The 26,787-nt window shown below is 49.6% G+C and overlaps 1 protein-coding gene across 1 annotated transcript in view; it reads right to left on the reverse strand.

The window, feature by feature from the left end:
• Window positions 1-26,787, reverse strand: part of NRBP2 (nuclear receptor binding protein 2) — a 315,133-nt gene that overhangs the window by 106,234 nt on the left and 182,112 nt on the right. The window lies entirely within an intron of this gene.

Raw genomic sequence — 26,787 nt, forward strand, 5'->3', positions numbered from 1 at the left:
TCCTGTACACATACACAGCAATAGTGCCAGTCTCTCCTGTACTCATACACAGTGATAGTGCCAGTCTCTCCTGTACTCATACACAGTGATAGTGCCAGTCTCTCCTGTACACATACACAGCGATAGTGCCAATCTCCCCTGTACTCATACACAGCGATAGTGCCAGTCTCTCCTGTACTCATACACAGCGATAGTGCCAGTCTCTCCTGTACACATACACAGCAATAGTGCCAGTCTCTCCTGTACTCATACACAGTGATAGTGCCAGTCTCTCCTGTACTCATACACAGTGATAGTGCCAGTCTCTCCTCTACACATACACAGCGATAGTGCCAGTCTCTCCTGTACTCATACACAGTGATAATGCCAGTCTCTCCTGTACTCATACACAGCGATAGTGCCAGTCTCTCCTGTACTCATACACAGTGATAGTGCCAGTCTCTCCTGTACACATACACAGCGATAGTGCCAGTCTCTCCTGTACTCATAGACAGCGATAGTGCCAGTCTCTCCTGTACTCATACACAGCGATAGTGCCAGTCTCTCCTGTACTCATACACAGCGATAGTGCCAGTCTCTCCTGTACTCATACACAGCGATAGTGCCAGTCTCTCCTGTACACATACACAGCAATAGTGCCAGTCTCTCCTGTACACATACACAGCGATAGTGTCAATCTCCCCGTACTCAAACACAGCGATAGTGCCAGTCTCCCCGTACTCATACACAGCGATAGTGCCAGTCTCTCCTGTACTCATACACAGCGATAGTGCCAGTCTCCCCCATACACATACACAGCGATAGTGCCAGTCTCTCCTGTACTCATACACAGCGATAGTGCCAGTCTCTCCTGTACTCATACACAGCGATAGTGCCAGTCTCTCCTGTACTCATACACAGTGATAGTGCCAGTCTCCCCGTACTCACACACAGCGGTAGTTCCAGTCTTTCCTGTACACATACACAGCAATAGTGCCAGTCTCTCCTGTACACAGCGCTAGTTCCAGTCTCTCCTGTACACATACACAGCGAAAGTGCCAGTCTCTCCTGTACTCATACACAGTGATAGTGCCAGTCTCCCCGTACTCATACACAGTGATAGTGCCAGTCTCTCCTGTACACATACACAGCAATAGTGCCAGTCTCTCCTGTACACATACACAGCGATAGTGCCAGTCTCTCCTGTACTCATACACAGTGATAGTGCCAGTCTCTCCTGTACACATACACAGCGATAGTGCCAGTCTCCCCCGTATTTATACACAGCGATAGTGCCAGTCTACCCCGTACTCATACACAGCGATAGTGCCAGTCTCTCCTGTACTCATACACAGTGGTAGTTCCAGTCTCTCCTGTACACATACACAGCGATAGTGCCAGTCTCTCCTGTACTCATACACAGCGATAGTACCAGTCTCTCCTGTACATATACACAGCGATAGTGCCAGTCTCCCCTGTACTCATACACAGCGATAGTGCCAGTCTCCCCTGTACTCATACACAGCGATAGTGCCAGTCTCTCCTGTACACATACACAGTGATAGTGCCAGTCTCCCCTGTACTCATACACAGCGATAGTGCCAGTCTCCCTGTACTCATACACAGTGAGAGTGCCAGTCTCTCCTGTACTCATACACAGCGATAGTGCCAGTCTCTCCTGTACTCATACACAGCGATAGTGCCAGTCTCTCCTGTACTCATACACAGTGATAGTGCCAGTCTCTCCTGTACATATACACAGCGATAGTGCCAGTCTCTCCTGTACTCATACACAGCGATAGTGCCAGTCTCTCCTGTACACATACACAGCGATAGTGCCAGTCTCTCTTGTACACATACACTGCAATAGTGCCAGTCTCCCCCGTATTTATACACAGCGATAGTGCCAGTCTCTCCTGTACACATACACAGCGATAGTGCCAGTCTCTCTTGTACACATACACTGCAATAGTGCCAGTCTCCCCCGTATTTATACACAGCGATAGAGCCAGTCTCCCCTGTACTCATAGACAGCGATAGTGCCAGTCTCTCCTGTACACATACACAGCGATAGTGCCAGTCTCTCTTGTACACATACACAGCGATAGTGCCAGTCTCTCCTGTACTCATACACAGCGATAGTGCCAGTCTCCCCCGTATTTATACACAGCGATAGTGCCAGTCTCTCCTGTACTCATACACAGTGATAGTGCCAGTCTACCCCGTACTCATACACAGTGGTAGTTCCAGTCTCTCCTGTACTCATACACAGTGATAGTGCCAGTCTCTCCTGTACACATACACAGCGATAGTGCCAGTCTCCCCGTACTCATACAAAAGTGATAGTGCCAGTCTCTCCTGTACTCATACACAGTGATAGTGCCAGTCTCTCCTGTACTCATACACAGTGATAGTGCCAGTCTCTCCTGTACTCATACACAGCGATAGTGCCAGTCTCCCCCGTACTCATACACAGCGATAGTGCCAGTCTCCCCGTACTCATACACAGTGATAGTGCCAGTCTCTCCTGTACTCATACACAGTGATAGTGCCAGTCTCTCCTGTACTCATACACAGCGATAGTGCCAGTCTCTCCTGTACACATACACAGTGATAGTGCCAGTCTCTCCTGTACTCATACACAGTGATAGTGCCAGTCTCTCCCGTACACATACACAGCGATAGTGCCAGTCTCCCCCGTATTTATACACAGCGATAGTGCCAGTCTACCCCGTACTCATACACAGCGATAGTACCAGTCTCTCCTGTACTCATACACAGTGATAGTGCCAGTCTCTCCTGTACTCATACACAGTGATAGTGCCAGTCTCCCCTGTACTCATACACAGTGATAGTGCCAGTCTCTCCTGTACTCATACACAGCGATAGTGCCAGTCTCCCCTGTACACATACACTGCAATAGTGCCAGTCTCCTCTGTACTCATACACAGCGATAGTGCCAGTCTCTCCTGTACACATACACAGCGATAGTGCCAGTCTCTCCTGTACTCATACACAGCGATAGTGCCAGTCTCCCCTGTACACATACACAGTGATAGTGCCAGTCTCTCCTGTACTCATACACAGCGATAGTGCCAGTCTCTCCTGTACTCATACACAGCGATAGTGCCAGTCTCTCCTGTACTCATACACAGTGATAGTGCCAGTCTCTCCTGTACTCATACACAGCGATAGTGCCAGTCTCTCCTGTACACATACACAGCAATAGTGCCAGTCTCTCCTGTACTCATACACAGCGATAGTGCCAGTCTCTCCTGTACTCATACACAGTGATAGTGCCAGTCTCCCCATACTCATACACAGCGATAGTGCCAGTCTCTCCTGTACTCATACACAGCGATAGTGCCAGTCTCCCCGTACTTATACACAGCGATAGTGCCAGTCTCTCCTGTACTCATACACAGCGATAGTGCCAGTCTCTCCTGTACTCATACACAGCGATAGTGCCAGTCTCCCCGTACTCATACACAGCGATAGTGCCAGTCTCTCCTGTACTCATACACAGCGATAGTGCCAGTGTCTCCTGTACTCATACACAGTGATGGTACCAGTCTCTCCTGTACACATACACAGCGATAGTGCCAGTCTCCCCCGTACTCATACACAGTGATAGTGCCAGTCTCTCCTGTACTCATACACAGCGATAGTGCCAGTCTCTCCTGTACTCATACACAGCGATAGTGCCAGTCTCTCCTGTACACATACACAGCGATAGTGCCAGTCTCTCCTGTACTCATACACAGCGATAGTGCCAGTCTCTCCTGTACTCATACACAGCGATAGTGCCAGTGTCTCCTGTACTCATACACAGTGATGGTACCAGTCTCTCCTGTACACATACACAGCGATAGTGCCAGTCTCTCCCCGTACTCATACACAGCGATAGTGCCAGTCTCTCCTGTACTCATACACAGCGATAGTGCCAGTGTCTCCTGTACTCATACACAGTGATGGTACCAGTCTCTCCTGTACACATACACAGCGATAGTGCCAGTCTCCCCCGTACTCATACACAGTGATAGTGCCAGTCTCTCCTGTACTCATACACAGCGATAGTGCCAGTCTCTCCTGTACACATACACAGCGATAGTGCCAGTCTCTCCTGTACTCATACACAGTGATAGTGCCAGTCTCTCCTGTACTCATACACAGTGATAGTGCCAGTCTCTCCTGTACACATACACAGCAATAGTGCCAGTCTCTCCTGTACTCATACACAGTGATAGTGCCAGTCTCTCCTGTACTCATACACAGTGATAGTGCCAGTCTCTCCTGTACACATACACAGCGATAGTGCCAGTCTCTCCTGTACTCATACACAGTGATAATGCCAGTCTCTCCTGTACACATACACAGCGATAGTGTCAATCTCCCCGTACTCAAACACAGCGATAGTGCCAGTCTCCCCGTACTCATACACAGCGATAGTGCCAGTCTCTCCTGTACTCATACACAGCGATAGTGCCAGTCTCCCCCATACACATACACAGCGATAGTGCCAGTCTCTCCTGTACTCATACACAGCGATAGTGCCAGTCTCTCCTGTACTCATACACAGCGATAGTGCCAGTCTCTCCTGTACTCATACACAGTGATAGTGCCAGTCTCCCCGTACTCATACACAGCGGTAGTTCCAGTCTTACCTGTACACATACACAGCAATAGTGCCAGTCTCTCCTGTACACAGCGATAGTTCCAGTCTCTCCTGTACACATACACAGCGAAAGTGCCAGTCTCTCCTGTACTCATACACAGTGATAGTGCCAGTCTCCCCGTACTCATACACAGTGATAGTGCCAGTCTCTCCTGTACACATACACAGCAATAGTGCCAGTCTCTCCTGTACACATACACAGCGATAGTGCCAGTCTCTCCTGTACTCATACACAGTGATAGTGCCAGTCTCTCCTGTACACATACACAGCGATAGTGCCAGTCTCCCCCGTATTTATACACAGCGATAGTGCCAGTCTACCCCGTACTCATACACAGCGATAGTGCCAGTCTCTCCTGTACTCATACACAGTGGTAGTTCCAGTCTCTCCTGTACACATACACAGCGATAGTGCCAGTCTCTCCTGTACTCATACACAGCGATAGTACCAGTCTCTCCTGTACATATACACAGCGATAGTGCCAGTCTCCCCTGTACTCATACACAGCGATAGTGCCAGTCTCCCCTGTACTCATACACAGCGATAGTGCCAGTCTACCCCGTACTCATACACAGCGATAGTGCCAGTCTCTCCTGTACTCATACACAGCGATAGTGCCAGTCTCCCCTGTACTCATACACAGTGATAGTGCCAGTCTCTCCTGTACTCATACACAGCGATAGTGCCAGTCTCCCCTGTACTCATACACAGCGATAGTGCCAGTCTCCCCTGTACTCATACACAGTGAGAGTGCCAGTCTCTCCTGTACTCATACACAGCGATAGTGCCAGTCTCTCCTGTACTCATACACAGCGATAGTGCCAGTCTCTCCTGTACTCATACACAGCGATAGTGCCAGTCTCTCCTGTACACATACACAGCGATAGTGCCAGTCTCTCTTGTACACATACACTGCAATAGTGCCAGTCTCCCCCGTATTTATACACAGCGATAGTGCCAGTCTCCCCTGTACTCATAGACAGCGATAGTGCCAGTCTCTCCTGTACACATACACAGCGATAGTGCCAGTCTCTCTTGTACACATACACAGCGATAGTGCCAGTCTCTCCTGTACTCATACACAGCGATAGTGCCAGTCTCCCCCGTATTTATACACAGCGATAGTGCCAGTCTCTCCTGTACTCATACACAGTGATAGTGCCAGTCTACCCCGTACTCATACACAGTGGTAGTTCCAGTCTCTCCTGTACTCATACACAGTGATAGTGCCAGTCTCTCCTGTACACATACACAGCGATAGTGCCAGTCTCCCCGTACTCATACAAAAGTGATAGTGCCAGTCTCTCCTGTACTCATACACAGTGATAGTGCCAGTCTCTCCTGTACTCATACACAGTGATAGTGCCAGTCTCTCCTGTACTCATACACAGCGATAGTGCCAGTCTCCCCCGTACTCATACACAGCGATAGTGCCAGTCTCCCCGTACTCATACACAGTGATAGTGCCAGTCTCTCCTGTACTCATACACAGTGATAGTGCCAGTCTCTCCTGTACTCATACACAGTGATAGTGCCAGTCTCTCCTGTACACATACACAGTGATAGTGCCAGTCTCTCCTGTACTCATACACAGTGATAGTGCCAGTCTCTCCCGTACACATACACAGCGATAGTGCCAGTCTCCCCCGTATTTATACACAGCGATAGTGCCAGTCTACCCCGTACTCATACACAGCGATAGTACCAGTCTCTCCTGTACTCATACACAGTGATAGTGCCAGTCTCTCCTGTACTCATACACAGTGATAGTGCCAGTCTCCCCTGTACTCATACACAGTGATAGTGCCAGTCTCTCCTGTACTCATACACAGCGATAGTGCCAGTCTCCCCTGTACACATACACTGCAATAGTGCCAGTCTCCCCTGTACTCATACACAGCGATAGTGCCAGTCTCTCCTGTACACATACACAGCGATAGTGCCAGTCTCTCCTGTACTCAGCGATAGTGCCAGTCTCCCCTGTACACATACACAGTGATAGTGCCAGTCTCTCCTGTACTCATACACAGCGATAGTGCCAGTCTCTCCTGTACTCATACACAGCGATAGTGCCAGTCTCTCCTGTACTCATACACAGTGATAGTGCCAGTCTCTCCTGTACTCATACACAGCGATAGTGCCAGTCTCTCCTGTACACATACACAGCAATAGTGCCAGTCTCTCCTGTACTCATACACAGTGATAGTGCCAGTCTCCCCAAACTCATACACAGCGATAGTGCCAGTCTCTCCTGTACTCATACACAGCGATAGTGCCAGTCTCCCCGTACTTATACACAGCGATAGTGCCAGTCTCTCCTGTACTCATACACAGCGATAGTGCCAGTCTCTCCTGTACTCATACACAGCGATAGTGCCAGTCTCCCCGTACTCATACACAGCGATAGTGCCAGTCTCTCCTGTACTCATACACAGCGATAGTGCCAGTCTCTCCTGTACTCATACACAGTGATGGTACCAGTCTCTCCTGTACACATACACAGCGATAGTGCCAGTCTCCCCCGTACTCATACACAGTGATAGTGCCAGTCTCTCCTGTACTCATACACAGCGATAGTGCCAGTCTCTCCTGTACTCATACACAGCGATAGTGCCAGTCTCCCCCGTACTCATACACAGCGATAGTGCCAGTCTCTCCTGTACTCATACACAGCGATAGTGCCAGTCTCTCCTGTACTCATACACAGTGATAGTTCCAGTCTCCCCTGTACTCATACACAGCGATAGTGCCAGTCTCTCCTGTACTCATACACAGCAATAGTGCCAGTCTCCCCTGTACTCATACACAGCGATAGTGCCAGTCTCCCCTGTACTCATACACAGCGATAGTGCCAGTCTCCCCTGTACTCATACACAGCAATAGTTCCAGTCTCCCCTGTACTCATACACAGCGATAGTGCCAGTCTCTCCTGTACTCATACACAGCGATAGTGCCAGTCTCCCCTGTACTCATACACAGTGATAGTGCCAGTCTCTCCTGTACACAAACACAGCAATAGTGCCAGTCTCCCCCGTACTCATACACAGCGATAGTGCCAGTCTCTCCTGTACTCATACACAGCGATAGTGCCAGTCTCTCCTGTACTCATACACAGCGATAGTGCCAGTCTCCCCGTACTCATACACAGCGATAGTGCCAGTCTCTCCTGTACTCATACACAGTGATAGTACCAGTCTCTCCTGTACACATACACAGCGATAGTGCCAGTCTCCCCGTACTCATACACAGCGATAGTGCCAGTCTCCCCTGTACACATACACAGCGATAGTGCCAGTCTCTCCTGTACACATACACAGCGATAGTGCCAGTCTCCCCGTACTCATACACAACGATAGTGCCAGTCTCTCCTGTACTCATACACAGCGATAGTGCCAGTCTCCCCTGTACTCATACACAGTGATAGTTCCAGTCTCCCCTGTACTCATACACAGCAATAGTGCCAGTCTCCCCCGTACTCATACACAGCGATAGTGCCAGTCTCCCCCGTAATTATACACAGCGATAGTGCCAGTCTACCCCGTACTCATACACAGCGATAGTGCCAGTCTCTCCTGTACACATACACAGTGATAGTGCCAGTCTCTCCTGTACTCATACACAGTGATAGTGCCAGTCTCTCCTGTACTCATACACAGCGATAGTGCCAGTCTCTCCTGTACACATACACAGCGATAGTGCCAGTCTCTCCTGTACTCATACACAGCGATAGTGCCAGTCTACCCCGTACTCATACACAGTGAAAGTGCCAATCTCTCCTGTACTCATACACAGCGATAGTGCCAGTCTCCCCGAACTCATACACAGCGATAGTGCCAGTCTCTCCTGTACTCATAGACAGCGATAGTGCCAGTCTCTCCTGTACTCATACACAGCGATAGTGCCAGTCTCTCCTGTACTCATACACAGCGATAGTGCCAGTCTCCCCTGTACTCATACACAGCGATAGTGCCAGTCTCCCCGTACTCATACACAGCGATAGTACCAGTCTCCCCGTACTCATACACAGCGATAGTGCCAGTCTCCCCATACTCATACACAGCGATAGTGCCAGTCTCTCCTGTACTCATACACAGCGATAGTGCCAGTCTCTCCTGTACTCATACACAGCGATAGTGCCAGTCTCTCCTGTACTCATACACAGTGATAGTGCCAGTCTCTCCTGTACTCATACACAGCGATAGTGCCAGTCTCTCCTGTACTCATACACAGCGATAGTGCCAGTCTCTCCTGTACTCATACACAGCGATAGTGCCAGTCTCTCCTGTACTCATACACAGCGATAGTGCCAGTCTCTCCTGTACTCATACACAGCGATAGTGCCAGTCTCCCCTGTACACATACACAGCGATAGTGCCAGTCTCTCCTGTACTTATAGACAGCGATAGTGCCAGTCTCTCCTGTACTCATACACAGCGATAGTGCCAGTCTCCCCTGTACTCATACACAGCGATAGTGCCAGTCTCTCCTGTACTCATACACAGCGATAGTGCCAGTCTCTCCTGTACTCATACACAGCGATAGTGCCAGTCTCTCCTGTACTCATACACAGCGAAAGTGCCAGTCTCTCCTGTACTCATACACAGCGATAGTGCCAGTCTCCCCTGTACTTATACACAGTGATAGTGCCAGTCTCTCCTGTACTCATACACAGTGATAGTGCCAGTCTCCCCTGTACTCATACACAGCAATAGTGCCAATCTCTCCTGTACACAAACACAGCAATAGTGCCAGTCTCCCCCGTATTTATACACAGCGATAGTGCCAGTCTACCCCGTACTCATACACAGTGGTAGTTCCAGTCTCTCCTGTACACATACACAGCGATAGTGCCAGTCTCTCCTGTACTCATAGACAGCGATAGTACCAGTCTCTCCTGTACACATACACAGCAATAGTGCCAGTCTCTCCGTACTCATACACAGCAATAGTGCCGGTCTCTCCTGTACTCATACACAGCAATAGTGCCAGTCTCCCCCGCATTTATACACAGTGATAGTGCCAGTCTCCCCTGTACTCATACACAGCAATAGTGCCGGTCTCTCCTGTACTCATACACAGCGATAGTGCCAGTCTCTCCTGTACACATACACAGTGATAGTGCCAGTCTCTCCTGTACTCATACACAGCGATAGTGCCAGTCTCCCCTGTACTCATACACAGCAATAGTGCCGGTCTCTCCTGTACTCATACACAGCGATAGTGCCAGTCTCTCCTGTACTCATACACAGTGATAGTGCCAGTCTCTCCTGTACACATACACAGCGATAGTGCCAGTCTCCCCTGTACTCATACACAGTGATAGTGCCAGTCTCCCCGTACTCATACACAGTGATAGTGCCAGTCTCCCTGTACTCATACACAGCGATAGTGCCAGTCTCTCCTGTACTCATACACAGCAATAGTGCCAATCTCTCCTGTACACAAACACAGCAATAGTGCCAGTCTCCCCCGTATTTATACACAGCGATAGTGCCAGTCTACCCTGTACACATACACAGCGATAGTGCCAGTCTCTCCTGTACTCATACACAGCAATAGTGCCGGTCTCTCCTGTACTCATACACAGCGATAGTGCCAGTCTCCCCTGTACTTATACACAGTGATAGTGCCAGTCTCCCCTGTACTCATACACAGCGATAGTGCCAGTCTCTCCTGTACTCATACACAGTGATAGTGCCAGTCTCCCTGTACTCATACACAGCGATAGTGGCAGTCTCTCCTGTACTCATACACAGCAATAGTGCCAATCTCTCCTGTACACAAACACAGCAATAGTGCCAGTCTCCCCCGTATTTATACACAGCGATAGTGCCAGTCTACCCCGTACTCATACACAGCGATAGTGCCAGTCTCTCCTGTACTCATACACAGCGATAGTGCCAGTCTCCCCTGTACACATACACAGCGATAGTGCCAGTCTCTCCCGTACTCATACACAGCGATAGTGCCAGTCTCCCTGTACTCATACACAGCGATAGTGCCAGTCTCTCCTGTACTCATACACAGCGATAGTGCCAGTCTCCCCGTACTCATACACAGCGATAGTGCCAGTCTCCCCGTACTCATACACAGCGATAGTGCCAGTCTCTCCTGTACTCATACACAGTGGTAGTGCCAGTCTCTCCTGTACTCATACACAGTGGTAGTGCCAGTCTCTCCTGTACTCATACACAGCGATAGTGCCAGTCTACCCCGTACTCATACACAGCGATAGTGCCAGTCTCTCCTGTACTCATACACAGCGATAGTGCCAGTCTCTCCTGTACTCATACACAGCGATAGTGCCAGTCTCTCCTGTACTCATACACAGTGATAGTGCCAGTCTCTCCTGTACTCATACACAGCGATAGTGCCAGTCTCTCCTGTACTCATACACAGCGATAGTGCCAGTCTCTCCTGTACTCATACACAGTGATAGTGCCAGTCTCTCCTGTACTCATACACAGTGATAGTGCCAGTCTCTCCTGTACACATACACAGCGATAGTGCCAGTCTCTCCTGTACTCATACACAGCGATAGTGCCAGTCTCCCCGTACTCATACACAGCGATAGTGCCAGTCTCCCCGTACTCATACACAGCGATAGTGCCAGTCTCCCCGTACTCATACACAGCGATAGTGCCAGTCTCTCCTGTACTCATACACAGTGGTAGTGCCAGTCTCTCCTGTACTCATACACAGCGATAGTGCCAGTCTACCCCGTACTCATACACAGCGATAGTGCCAGTCTCTCCTGTACTCATACACAGTGATAGTGCCAGTCTCTCCTGTACTCATACACAGCGATAGTGCCAGTCTCTCCTGTACTCATACACAGCGATAGTGCCAGTCTCCCCTGTACACATACACAGCGATAGTGCCAGTCTCTCCCGTACTCATACACAGCGATAGTGCCAGTCTCCCTGTACTCATACACAGCGATAGTGCCAGTCTCTCCTGTACTCATACACAGCGATAGTGCCAGTCTCCCCGTACTCATACACAGCGATAGTGCCAGTCTCCCCGTACTCATACACAGCGATAGTGCCAGTCTCTCCTGTACTCATACACAGTGGTAGTGCCAGTCTCTCCTGTACTCATACACAGCGATAGTGCCAGTCTACCCCGTACTCATACACAGCGATAGTGCCAGTCTCTCCTGTACTCATACACAGCGATAGTGCCAGTCTCTCCTGTACTCATACACAGCGATAGTGCCAGTCTCTCCTGTACTCATACACAGTGATAGTGCCAGTCTCCCTGTACTCATACACAGCGATAGTGCCAGTCTCTCCTGTACTCATACACAGTGATAGTGCCAGTCTCCCTGTACTCATACACAGCGATAGTGCCAGTCTCTCCTGTACTCATACACAGCGATAGTGCCAGTCTCCCCGTACTCATACACAGCGATAGTGCCAGTCTCCCCGTACTCATACACAGCGATAGTGCCAGTCTCTCCTGTACTCATACACAGTGGTAGTGCCAGTCTCTCCTGTACTCATACACAGCGATAGTGCCAGTCTACCCCGTACTCATACACAGCGATAGTGCCAGTCTCTCCTGTACTCATACACAGCGATAGTGCCAGTCTCTCCTGTACTCATACACAGCGATAGTGCCAGTCTCTCCTGTACTCATACACAGTGATAGTGCCAGTCTCCCTGTACTCATACACAGCGATAGTGCCAGTCTCTCCTGTACTCATACACAGTGATAGTGCCAGTCTCCCTGTACTCATACACAGCGATAGTGCCAGTCTCTCCTGTACTCATACACAGTGGTAGTTCCAGTCTCTCCTGTACTCATACACAGCGATAGTGCCAGTCTCTCCTGTACTCATACACAGTGATAGTGCCAGTCTCCCTGTACTCATACACAGCGATAGTGCCAGTCTCTCCTGTACTCATACACAGTGATAGTGCCAGTCTCCCTGTACTCATACACAGCGATAGTGCCAGTCTCTCCTGTACTCATACACAGTGGTAGTTCCAGTCTCTCCTGTACTGTCAAAGTCGAAAAATATTGTAGCACACACACCACGTATTAACCACACACACATACCCGCTGCGCGTGCACTTGTTCCACCGTGCGTGCACATATCCGCAATTTGCGTATGATCGCTCCCGCGGTCCTGCGCGTGGTATGGGTATTTACGGCGGAGTTTGTGAGCGCATAGAGGGTTATCAAAACATTACATATTTAACCCAAATAGTGCACATTGTACACATAGCCCCCCTGCACCACATCAGCAAGTATCGACAGTTTAAATTATTCCAGGACTAAGGGATTCACCTTTGCATGATAGGAAGGGACAGACTAAGGTTATAGGGTGATGTCTAGTATCCAGCTGTAGGGTATTTTAAGGGTAACATTCCGGTGTTGGTTAGAGGAAGATCGCATGTTCCTGCGTATAGTTATGTGCATAAGTAGAATATAGATATAAACTGTATTTACTGTATATTATGTAAGCGGCGGGAATCCAGAGTAGACCACCCACAAGAGCAGTTGGGAAAGACATCGCCCACCTTTTCAAATCAACCTATTACCTCTCCTGTAATGTAAAGATGCATCTCTGTGTCCAATGAACAAAGGGATTACAGTAACCATTGTATTGTATTTGGAAGTAGTGTATAAAAAGCCTATTGCTGCCTGGCCGGTCAGAAGACTCTGAACGCTATCTACCTGATGAGCGGAGGACTGGTCCAGGTTGCGCAAGCGAATATTCTCACGTATGTACAATTGACTGTAGCCATTTTACTCTGTTGTATTTTGTAGTGTATAAATTGTATTGTTATCCCCTTCCAGATATATACGCTGAGGTTTCGGAGCCCAGTGTTTAACTACAAATCGGTGTTGTGTCCTCTTTTCCCTGCTAGGGTTTAAAGCGTATTACATTACCTAACTGTATAAGGTTTAAGAGTGTATTGATAAGGTGTGTATGCACTGCGGGTACTTTATACCGTCAGCGCTGCGTAAGATTTAAGGTGTAACATCATTGCATTACTAATAAGTTTTAAAGTTTATCAAGTGTGTGTGCGCGCGCTGTGTGTACTTTGTACCCCCAGCGCGGCGTCTGTACGCTAAGTCCATACAAGGTACGGGACTCTGTACGCAAATAGCGTACAAAGTGCGTAGCGTGTGTATTAAGTCTAGCGGCCGCAGCGGCTCCATGGTAAAAGTGTATTTAGAGGTATAGCTTTATGGTTTAAGATAATATCGACTTTATCAATTGGGGACATCGTCCGGGTTTTTCCTCATACCCGCAGCCTAGCAGGTTAAAGCAGACTTTATCTATCAGCAAAGGGCGGACAGGTATCCACGTAAGCCTTCTCCTGGTTGGTGGATACACTGGTAAACCCTATCTCATTGCTGATAAGATGGCGTCTGCTCTGCATGGTTTGTAGGGATGCTGGTGGGATCCGTAAGGTAAATACGCAAAGCTATTTTTAAAGTCTGTGAATTTCTGTTTGGCGCCAAATGCGCACACAACACAAGCGTACACCTGTACTTAGTACTTTGTATACCTGCTCGCATTGTTGCCATAAGTATTGATTATTAGATTCATTTTGACCTGTACTGAGAAATTTGTTGCTATTTAGTTAAGACATAGACTAAATATTAAGGAAGTAAACGTAAAACACAAATACAGTCTGGCCTAGTTAAACAGGTTTATACAGAAAGATACTGTGTTATGTTAAGTAAACGATTATAGGTAATATCGCTTACATTTATAGAAGTGTGGGATTTGTGCTATTTCGGACGTACGGTCTTTGTACACGTGTCTCGGACAAAGTACGGGACTGCGTACGCAACGTAAAGACATACGCACGGTCGCGTGTTTACGCAACGTGCGTAAGGGTACGGCCGCTAAGTACAAATTACATAATAGCATTGTTTAGTTTAGGCGCGGGACGGTAGCCACGCGACAATAGCACAAATTGCTCGGTTTCCAAGATTTAGTTTAAATAAAACCTTTTTTACTGTATTACCTCTGGTACTAAGGCTGTTTATCTGAATGAAAGTTAATTTTCTGTACAGAAAAACCAAAGTGTATATGAGTGAACGAGCGTGAGTGTGCAAACATAATAAAGGTTTTGTGGACCCAGGGTAATCGGGATCCCGTAGAGGTGGTACACCAGGTGAGTGGAGACTTGGTGGCGTGAGAATTAGCTGGCTCACGTTAATATAAATTAAAGTACAAAGGAGCAAGGTAGCAGATACCGCAGATCAGAAGGTCAGCGAAGGTTTAGAGTACCGCAGACCAAAGGTCAGCGAGGTTTTTGTTTAGGTACCGCAGCCCAGGGGGTTAGCGAAGATACCCATATAGGCCTTTTGATTGATACGCTCCGGCTGAGGTTTCGCAGCCTGAAAAATCGATTCCATTGGTCGTACGGCGGATAAGTAACAGTTACCTATACGCTGTGCGATTGGACCGCGCGTTCGTGGGTGCAATACTTAGCGCAATGTGATACCCTTTTTGCGTAAAATCGTGGGATCATTAGCGCTGGATATAGCATACGCAAGCGTGATTTGTGTATAATAAAGGTTCAGGGAGTTTCGCTGGTCACTCAGGAAATCTCCAACAACCAATATTTACTGGAAAGGGTAAGTCACTCCCATATACTTCCAGTGAATAGAGGTTACATAGGGGCCCTAGGTTGGGTACTACCTTCGCTGACGACAGTGTATGGTAGTATTGGCCAACGTGGGCGGTGAGTGGGTGAAAGCACTCGGAGAACTTTCACCGTTGCCTTATATTGAGTATTCTGTTTTTTTGTAGGATTAGCCAGGACGGCAATACCTGCAAAATATGGGGGCCAGTTGCTCAAGTAAGGGACGTTCAACCAGGGTTCAGGTTGACATTCCTCGGCCCAGGGGGTCGGCGAGGTACATAATGTGTGAGAAGCATGGACCACACGCAAAAATTTTGTGCAATGAATGGGAACGTATGACTGCGGAAGATAGGGAACCATTCCCTAAGGTAGGCAGTTTTGAACCAGAGGTATTGCAGAATTTAAGGGTTAGGATATGTCTGATAAAATCCCAAAAGAAAAGGGTCAGACACACAAACTGTTTAAGTTTATGGCAGCAAGAGGGCGATATGCAAGAGAAATTAATATATGCAGCCGGTTCCAAACCTAGCGGGGATGAGAACACAAACACGCCATTGTCGACACAGGTCGAAGGGGAACAGAAGGCTACAGTCAATGATACATCCGTAAATGATAGTAATATGAAAGAGCAATGTATTAACCCTAACTTTTGCAAAATGTATCCGGTTTTGAAGTCTCTCCAAGGTTTTAGGTCACAGGGAGATGAAGGATTCAGCCAAATCGCAGCTCTCCTCCAGGCAGTCACTTTGCAGGACACTCAGGTGGGGCCTGTCCAACCAGGTATAGCAGTAACAGTATTCTCCAATGAAAGAACGGGTGAGGTCACAGCTACTGGTAAGTATGAGACAGTTCATTGCACAGAAACAACAACACCACACAGTAAACAGATTAGGAACGGAATGGTAGAATTACACCCTGTCTTGGAAATAGTAACTCCCAATGGGGGAACCGATAGTCAGGAAGTAGTCCTCACCGAGAATAATGCAATGTATTGCCCGTGGCCCAGAGATGAGCTGCGATCAATCATTTCAGAATTCCCCGACCCTCGGAAGCATTTAGCCAAATGTCAAAAGTTTATCAGAGATCTGGGTAATGCGTATGAACCGACAAACCAACATTGGCGGACATTTTTGAGACCATGCCTACCCCCAAATATTGACACCCAAAAATTTACCACTGATTGTAGGCTAGAGTCGGATAATCCTATGACTGACAGAAACAATCAGGAAAATATAGAACAAATTAATAGGCAACTAGAGTTGTGTTTTCCCACTGAGTGGAGAAGAATTTTCTCCATAAAACAGAGGGAAAATGAAATGACATCTGAATATTTCCACCGAGCACTGCAGGAAATGGACAGCTACATGGGGGTATTAGATGCAGGGAACGATACGAATTACAGGAAGGTAGCTGTGTCTGTGCTAATGGACGGACTCGATCAGACAGTGAGGGACAGAGTACAAACATCTTTGCCAAATTGGAGAGGGGTCACAGTAGCTTGCCTTAGAGAGTGCGCAATTGAACACCATAGGAATATTGCTAGGCGTAGAAAACTGCAAGAGGAGAGGCTGAGGATTGAAAGTATACAGGCTCTTACACCAAAGTCTCATCAGCCCAAACCCCAAAACCCTAGTAGTAACAAAAGACTGAGAATATGTTATCTGTGTAAAAGGGAAGGGCATTATGCCAGCAATTGTAACAGCACACGAAAATTCAGACCCCCTAGACAAGAAAATAAGCCACGGTATTAAACACATAGACGGGATCAAGAGACATATAGTAAGGAATCACGATACAGAATAGAAAAACACAGATTCGGTTAAATGGGAAGAACAGAATAAATGCAACTTTACCCTTTTGACAGAATTTACGGAGATTAGGAGGAGGCTTCTAAACTTCTGCTTCTCTCTCTCTAGCAGAAGTGACCTCTAAGTAATTTAACAGGAGTTTTGTTAGAGATGGTATACATATAGAGTGCTCCCACCCAGGAAGCACAGAATATGTTAAAATACCCACGGAGACTAATGTTGCATTCCACTGTTTTAGATGCATGTCCATCACAGGTAGAGGAAATTATCTCAAGGATACCGGGTTCCCTATGAACTTAGAATGGACAAGACACTGGAGTGATGGCTGGGATAGTCCCAGTAGAGATATAACACACATAAAAAAATTTTTTTTAAGGGGAACAGACCGATTAGGGAATCATTCCCCGTAGTGCCCAATCCAGATGTCAAACTTTGTAAAATCTTTTTTGCCTCTACTAACTTATCTATTACTAAACTCTGTGATTTGTCTTCAAAGTTTCCTCTTCATCCTCTTACGTTCACTGACAGGATTACAGTTCAAACGTCACATGCCTACTCGGTCTGTCAGAGCTCTGCCTAAATCCAGTATATCTCACCAGCATAGGGACACCAGTATCAGTGTGCCTGGTCATGCACAAAGGGTGGAGAATGGGAATACTGGTGAAGGTAGACTGTGCATAGATACCGATATACATGATGGTGTGACAGCCTGATGGTGAACGCAAATCTGACAAATTTTCTTGTTATTATTTCCCCTCTCTTCTCACTTCCCAAAGATCACACAACTGATAATACACAACAGTTAAACAGATTTATGTTTCCTACAGAAAGGTCGCTGACCCGGAGAGAACATCGTATCACTGGAGTGTCTGTTCCAGGAAGGTGAGAGGCAGTACTGTTGTCACGGCACCTGAGCGCAGAGAAAAACAAGACCAGAGGCGGTTGTCGCACCAGTTTTCTTTTTCCCTTTTTTATTATTTTCTCCATCTCCCACTACCCTCCTTCTCTCCTTCCCTTTTCCTCCCCCTTCTTGTTTCCTTTCTCTTCCCTTAATAAGATGGACTTACCCCAAAGACTGCGTTCCGGGTTTTCCTGTTAACCCTGTTGTTGACCAGAACAGTCTATTTCGGTGAGAGTACCAGAGAGGTCGAGAAAGGATCTGGAATGGGTTCTGATGGCGAGGACGGATTTGTAGAATTCCAAGAGCAACACATCACTCGAGCAAAGGCGAGTATCAGAAAACGATCTGGTAGTCAGGGAGCTCGGAGGCACTGTGAAGGGTTATTGGCTGAGGAAAATTGCATTTGTAGGAATTGTGAGAACATAGTTGAGGATGGGTGCATCCAGAGATGTCAGTCCAGCCTTAATATCAACATGGACCGTCATCCATTGAGTGATTACCACTCACTAGTGGGTAAGGTTTTAAACCAAACAGAATGCTGGCTGTGTTCACAAGTACCTCACGGTCAGAGCAAGTCAGGATTAGTACCGTACCCTTTAGCAATAGATGAGGTACTCGAATTACGGGGTGGGAGACCGGTGGGCAAGAAATTTAATATTTCTAGGCCCCCTAGTTTGAAGCTCCACCAGTATCATGTAGATAGAACCTTAGTGTGTTTCAACATTTCCAATTCCCGAAAACCAGGAAATTGGGAGGTGACATGGAATAATTAAACCATGGCATTTTCGCACAGAGCTGATAGGATACCCGTAGACTCTGAACTCATACGCCAAATAGCCAACAGTGGAAGGTATTTTCGGTATAGGTATACTCAAGGAAGCAAGACCACGCGGGTTGGAGAAGTATCACCAGGGTATTGTGCTCATATCATCCAGCCCGATACTTGTACTGAGCAGATGAGAGAACTAGGAATTGGGTTTTTCACTTGGAAAGTTTGTAATATGGTGATGTCATATTCTGTCCCATATGTTCTCCCCGATGATGCCTATTTCATATGTGGGAGGAAGGCGTATAAGTGGCTTGCCCCAAACTCAGAGGGATTGTGTTATGTTGGGAGAGTACTACCAGAGGTCATGACCATAACCCATGATAAGATGAAAGACGTTCACCGCAGTGCTCAGCCTCCTTATACTCATACTCACTATGAACACATCGTCAAGAGACACCTCATAGATAGGACAGAGCACGTAGCCTCTGATTTGATCCCCGAATACACCGGGATTCAATTCCTTCTCGCATTAGACATCACCCGTACTGCCAGAGGAATGATAAATTATAGGTATATCCATGCGCTAGCGAACTTGATAGATAATATCACTGAGATGTATGATGACACCTTCAGGTATACAGGGAGGGAATTGCAAGCTTACAAAACGGATCTGATCCAGCACAGCATGGTCCTTAATTATATCACAGCCGTGACGGGTGGGTACTGTGTCACTATGGCAACTCAGTATGGTGTGAAGTGCTGCACGTATATTACAAACAGCACTGATGACCCAACCGAGATCATCGATCAAAAGATAGATGATATATTGCAGTTGAAGTGGGAGTTCCGAAGGAGACACAACCTTACCCTGACTGTTGTGAGTAATGAACTGACCGGCTGGGTCTCATAGTTGAACCCACGCAATTGGTTCTCAGGTTTGGGAGAGTGGGCTCAAAATGTTATTATGAGTGTAGGGAAGTTTCTCCTTTGTATCCTGGGAGTCATCATAATTATTGGCTTGATATTTAGGTGTGTTCGAATTCTAACGCGGCGCAAGCACGGCACAAAATTGATGAGTCTAAGGAGCGGGGGCATTGTTACAGCAGCAGATTTAATTTACGACCCATCCATAGAGACAGTGTTATGATAAGGATTACAAATGAATTCCATGGCCCGTTTCTTTCACCCGTTTTTCCTTTGTCTCCCCCTCTGCCCAGATACATCGATCCGGAAAAGACATCAACTACACCCAAGAATGTTTATGAAAATGTTATGTGAATGTATTTTATATATGTGTCTTATCTTCATCTCTACAACCTTCAGTTAATGGCACACATAGTCGACAGGTGATATCCACATATACTAGCACTCACATATGTTCCCCCTCCATGTATCATCAACTAAATGTGCACCCCATTTGTTGGAACAAGAAGCTGAAAAGAGCTCGGTAGTGTTTGTTGGCCCATTTACAGACCCTTAATACGGGATAAGAAGGATTTAATGTATACTTCGCAATACCTCGAAGCTTATCTAGAACATATACGGCACGATGATACATGCCCCTCAGACATGGATTCATACATACATGCTTTTTTTTTTTAAAATTCAATAAATTTTTTATTGATTTTCAGATTTTCACTAAAACACAAATACAAGAAATACAAAAAGCAAACATAAACAAAACAAACCAAAACCCCGACCCAGGGAATATGCAGATTCCCAGTTCAATTAGGGTTCAGTTAACACAGTAAAACAAGTGCAGGCTGAAATTCCGAGACATAGATTATAAATTAGAATTAATATCGCACGATAGCATGGATCTTACAGAGCAATGTATATTGTACATAGTCGTCTATGGCAACACAACATAATCAATAAGCAGATCACACAGCAGCAACACTGGCAAAGGAATGGCCGACCGCGGGCGCCAGGAGACTACATAGACAAAGAGAGGCAGCTCACCCGATGTAGATCTAGAACCACACACCCAGTCTAACCCCCCGTTGCATGTCTCATTTCCCACTCAGCCAGACACGAAGCCATCAGTAGCGGGTGCTCAGACACTCTGGATCCCAGAGCGCGGAGACTCAAGCCATCTACCCCACAGGTCCTGATATTTTTTCCCCGCTTTTCTAGCTAAGTATACATATTTCTCATGAGAGGCCGTATCATTTACAAGTGAGACCCAGGATCGCATTGTGGGCGCATCTTTGGCTAGCCAAAGCCTGGCAATACACACCTTGGCCAGGCCGCACAGATTGATTACATATCTTTTGGCAGGGGGGTCTAGGGCATCCTCCTCCACAGCAGATAACACACGTCGTCGGGGAGCATATCGACGAGGAAATACCCGTTGACACCAGGGCGTCAATAACACCCGACCAGAATACGGCTACCTTGGGGCATAGCCAGATAATGTGCCAAAAGTCTGCATCCAGGCTATCGCACTTAGGACATCTGGAGGAGTGGGTACTCCCCATATGTCGCAAGCGCACCGGTGTCATGTAAACTCTGTGTATGATAAACAGTTGGATTTGTTGATATCTAGTGGTGGTAGTGGATAATTGTGGAGAACATAAAGCACCCTCCCAGATCTCATCAGAGATGGCACCCAAGTCAGACTCCCACTTGTTCCTGAGAAGGGACAACGGGTCAGAATAGTGAGATCGAAGCATGCTTGTATAAATGTTGGACACCAGATGTCCACTTCCCAGGGACTGCAGGAGAGACTTGACCGGGGAGTCGGCAATCATTGGAGGAGTTTCGGGAAATTGTGCATTAAGTGCATGTCTCAGCTGCAGGTATCGGTAAAAATGAGAAGAGGGTACACTATAATCCTGTTGCAGCAGCAAGAAGGATTTCAGTATACCATCGTTATACAGGTGGCCCAGGGATGTCACCCCTCACCTCCCCCACACCGCCCCAACCTGCAGCAAAGCCAATTCTGGGAAGCCAAAGGTATTGTCCAGAGGAGTATCCGGGTCAATACTTTGGCCTAATAGGATAACATGTACCTGTTTCCATATAAGGACAGCCTGTTTTATTATAAGGATCTTGGACAAGTTAGGGTTCCTACAGAGAAGCAACTGTAATGGAGTGTGTGACAGGACGGTACCGTACGGAAGCACTCACCGCTTGCCGCGTCCCGTCGACTGCGCACAGAATGGAAGGTCAAGCCGCACGAGGCCTGACCACATAGGGGATTCCCGCTTACCGTCAGTAACCGCCTGTTACCGACTCCACCCACTGCGTTGTGGGCGGGTTCTTGCTGCCACCACCAAACTCCTAACCTGCCGTGGCGTTTGGAACCACGGTTCTGCTCTGTATGTGCTGACGCACTGCCTTACCACAGCTGTGTGGTGCTGACGAATCCCCACTAGCCACTTGCTAGGCCTCTACCGGTAGCTGGCGGAAGGCGGAGCTTGGAGACGTCAGGTGCTTCCCTGGACAGCCGGAGAACGGGGCTAGGTTTGGCCTAACCCTGTTGGTCACAAGATGAAGCAGTCTTCTTGAGGCAAAGGTGTTTATTGCTCAAATAACCTTTAAAAAGGCTCCTCCCTATTGCTAGGGGCAACAGCATACAATTAAGATCTTTTCAGCAGAAGAAGATGTTACAATACACAATCCTATGGGCCAACTGCCCTCCTTTTATCCCTCTCCAAGACCCTCTACCACAGGGGGTAAGCCCGCCCTGTGGTGTACAACCAATCAATGTTTACCCATGAGCTGTGCATGCTCTGGACTCATGCACACACAACATTGTTCCCAATGGACAGTGGGGAGTGGCCGGTCTCCTTTGTCTCTCCCATCTGGGAGAGCAGGCTACTCCCACGGTGCCGTTCAGTCTGGCTGGGGGGAAGTTTTTCCCTCCTAAACTGACTTCCAGAAACCTGCCCGGGACCCCTCTCACTGCCTGCAGCCTGGATTTGGGCTCCAGAGCTGGGCAGCCTGGCCCCCCGGTCCAGGTTTCCTGGCCACTACGGCTGATCTCCATGGAGCTCCAAGAAACCCCTCAGCTTGTTCTATAGCTGAGCTGCTTCTCTTTCTCCCTGTCCCTATTGGAACTGTGAGGCTGGATGGGAATGCATTCCGTTTTTAGGGAAAAGGTCTGGGAGAATCCATCAGCCTGCACAGCTATGGATTCCCCCTCCTGGGACACACAATCAAGTAAGTGCATTTTATCTTTAAATACATTACATTTTTAAATCACACTGTACATTTCCCTTTGTTAAATATACACTGAGCCTGTGCCCTGCACAGGCTCTACATACTCAGGCACTGCAGTGCCTTCCCTAGCCCTGCAGCCTGGCTGCGAGGGCTCTCTGTGTGCTGGAGGTATGGGGCTGGCTTCCCCCATCCTCCAGCCTGCTTTTCTGCCTCTGGGGTTCCAGGGAGCTGGCTCTCCCTGTCCCCCCAGGGTGGCACTACTTTTGTGGCCTCGCCGCACGCAGCGGCGCACCCCCCTGTACCTAAGCCCGGCGGCCCGGGACACTTGTCCCGGCCGCCGTGACTCTGGCTTTGTTCAGCGCTGAGGCGCCAGGAGCGTAGCTCCCGGACCCCAGCGCTTCATCATCTTGATTGGCCGCCTAATGTGCCCACGCCGCTAGGGAGCCGGCTTGCCCGGTCCCCCATGAGCGGCGCTGACTATTTTGTGCCTCGCTGCAGCGTCCGGCGGGGAGCCGGGCTGCAGCGCACCCCCCTCGCTGCCCGGCAGCCCGGGACGTCCGTCCCGGCTGCCGCGGCTGGCCGCCTCCAGTGTACTGAGGCGCCGGGAGCGGAGCTCCCGTCCCCAGCACTGGCAGACCCAGAGCGCGCTGCAGCGGGAGCTGAGCTCCCAGCCGCAGCGGCTCACCCTTCTCCCCCCCCCCGGCGCACACACAGCTCAGTGTGCCGGGGGGCTGTGCTCACCGCTGCCGGGAGCGGAGCTCCCGGACTCCGGCGGTGCCCATCGGAAGGCTGCAGCGGGAGCTGATCTCCCGCATGCAGCAGTCCCCGTCTCCCCCGGCGCGCACACTCCAGTGCGCCTGGGGGTGCACCGACCGCCGCCGGGAGCGGAGCTCCCGGACTCCGGCGGCCAGCGGCTGTCTCCTCTCCCCCGGCGCGCACACTCTGCTGAGCGCGCCGGGGGCTGTCCTCCCTGCCGTGGTCTCCGGAGGGGTCCGGGACCACGGCACATTTAAAATACCACTTTACACATTTTTTTACATGAATAAAACACGGCGCCTAGCGCCCATAATACAATTCAAATTTGGCGCCAAGAGCCCCTTTGTCCTTGCAAATGGCGCCGGGCACTAGGGATTAACCCCTTCAGTGCCAGGGCGGCCATTTGCCTCGTGGCTGGGGGCTCTCCGGCCACACTCCTCCCCCCCATTCAAGCGGGTCAACCAGGGACCCATGTCCCAACGACTTGGGTCCTGGTCCCGCAGTCCGTTGGGGTGAAGGGGACGCTACCTGGGGGGTGTAGGCTCTGGCCTAGACAGTTCATCCATAGTGCAGTGGGCCTCTCTTCGTGGGTGCACAATGTTCAAATAGTCCACCTGAAGTCCAAGTTCAAGGCTCCACCACAAAAGTCTGTCCAATTTCCCCAAGGTAGGTTGCAGCCACCTAACAGGTAGGTGGTAAGTCACCACGGTGGGGGGCCGGTTACAAACAAGTGCCACCCACGGTGTCCCAACTGTGGCATACCCCACCTCCCACCATAGCAGTATACTGCTCAACAAGGCCACAGGGTGCTCCTGCCCATATGGCTCTTTCTGGCTCGGTACAGCTCCCAGTCCATGCAGTGGCGCAATAGTTCGTAACACACAGTCCTGGTCAAGAATGTGCGCCATCAGCACTGAAGCGGGTACCCGAGCCTCCTTTAATGACTGGAATGCCAACTCGCAAGCGGGTGCAAAGTCCACTGACTTGGGAATGCCCTTCCTAGCCATCTCTGTCAAGGGGTTCACTACAGGACTAAAGTCAATGACAACATGTCCGTAGGGCCTTACAGGTTCTAAGGTCAGTACCGGTCTGGGTGATGTGGGTCGGGGACAGCCTCTGGTTACCTCCACCCCCTCTGGGTTGGGCCTACCCCTGTCTCCTCCCACATGGTGCCCCAGGCACTGCACCTTCGTCATACCTATCTGGCAACTGTCTGCCCTAACTGTCAGACCTGCCCTCCAATCCTCCTCCGTCGACCTATGACTCGGGAAACCTACCCTGTCACCTAGGCCTACTCCTTCCTCCTCGTCCGCTACCTGTGCCACAGGGATGGCGGCCAGACCACCAGCCTCTGGATCCTGTGTGGCATCCACTACAGGGAGGCTGCGTGTCTTCCCCGATCTACTGCACACAGGCAGGGGACCTGCTATGTCCACAGCAACTTGCTGCGAGGGTTCTCCTATGGGCAGAGGCCCAGAGACAACACAAACGCTGGAGTGCCCCGGCTGCCAACGCATGGCACCAGCCTTACATTTGGTCTGGGCGTCATCCGACATTCCAGACCAGGGTAAGCTCTGTGTCAGGCACTTCAGGGTACGGTCTGTCTCCGGGTTGCTGTCCAAAGGGGTTTCGCTGGCAACCGACACCGGTTGCGCAGGAACGTTCCCTGAGGGGACCAGTTGGACACATTCCCTATCTGGTCTATCCCCTCCCACTTTCCTGGCTACCCTGTACCTTAACCCTTCCCGCCCGGTCAAACTTCCTGCCCCAACCCTGTCAAGGCCGCTGCCAGAGTGGCGCCTCATGCCTTTCAGGGATGGGTCAGAGAGTTGAGCCTCCCTAAACTCCTGCCTGCGGCCCTCAATCTCTCCTAAATTGGGACACACTACAGGGGGATCTAGGTGGGGACTACTAGGGTCAGTCTGGTAGGGGCCAGTCATGGAAAAGTCAGTGTGGTTTCTCATACTCACCGCCGGAGTTGGCAAACCACTTGGGTCAGGAACATCATTGGGCACCCCCACAGGATCAAACGAGCTGGAACCGACATCCTCTGCGTTGCTAGGGGACGTGGGCATACCAGAGGCAAAAGGCATGCGGGGTCGATGTACTGATCTAGCCGCTGTGATCTTTTCCTCTGGGCTGGTTGATGCTGTGGTTGGCTGTGCTGGCAGTTGTCTAGCAGCTGTAGTCTTTCCCTCTGGGCTGGGCTGTGCTGGAGTAGCTGATGTCAATGGTGGTTTTGGAACTTGACTCCGGGGAATGGCGCCAACAAACATAGTGACGATCCCACCACCCAGATCATTTCCTAGGACCACATCAGTTGGGAGACCATCCATGACGGCAACTTCTCGCAACTCGGGTCCAGCTCCCCAGTCCAGGTAGACTCTTGCCATGGGAACCGCTTTTTCTGTTCCTTCTGCCAGGGTGATCGTGGCAGTGCGACCCTGCAATACTGCAGCAGGATCTATGAGGTGGGGGCTCACCACAGTGATTGAGGCCCCAGAGTCTCTTAGGCCTTCTCCCTGCAGGGGTCCCACGTGGACTGGCTGCAGGTGCCTCCACATGTTGGGTAGGGGCTGTTTGGCCATGCAGGTGACTCTCTCCGCAGAGTGCACCTGTCTCTCGCCACACTCCATCGGACTGACTGGAGGGGGAACAGTCTCTGTAGGCTCATCTCCTCTCGTCAAACAAGCGATCCGGGCTCCAGCACTCGGATTTGGAGCACGAGTCTGGGGTGCTTGGGATGCAGGACAGTTCATCCTCAGATGTCCGATTTTCCCACAGCCGTAGCACTTCTTCTCCAGTCGTGGCACCGATGATCTCTGATCAGTTGCAGGGACGCTGCGGTGCGGTTGCTGGCCAAGAGCACCCGGGTTGGAAGATGCTTGTCTTTGGGGGTGATGAGCTGAAGAGGGTGGTCCCCTTGGTGGTACAGTCTGTTGGAGCTGGCTGCTGGCGGGGCGCTTCTGCCCCCGTGGCCGAATTGCCACATATTTGTCGGCTAATTGGGCAGCCATTTTTAAGCTGGGTGGCTCCCGATCTAGCACCCACTCCTTCACTTCTTGGGCGCACCTGCGGTAGAACTGCTCCCTGCAGATCAGGTCGATCAGTGCGT

This window comes from Pseudophryne corroboree, chromosome 5, assembly GCF_028390025.1.
Source record: "Pseudophryne corroboree isolate aPseCor3 chromosome 5, aPseCor3.hap2, whole genome shotgun sequence".
In the NCBI taxonomy this organism is placed as follows: domain Eukaryota; kingdom Metazoa; phylum Chordata; class Amphibia; order Anura; family Myobatrachidae; genus Pseudophryne; species Pseudophryne corroboree.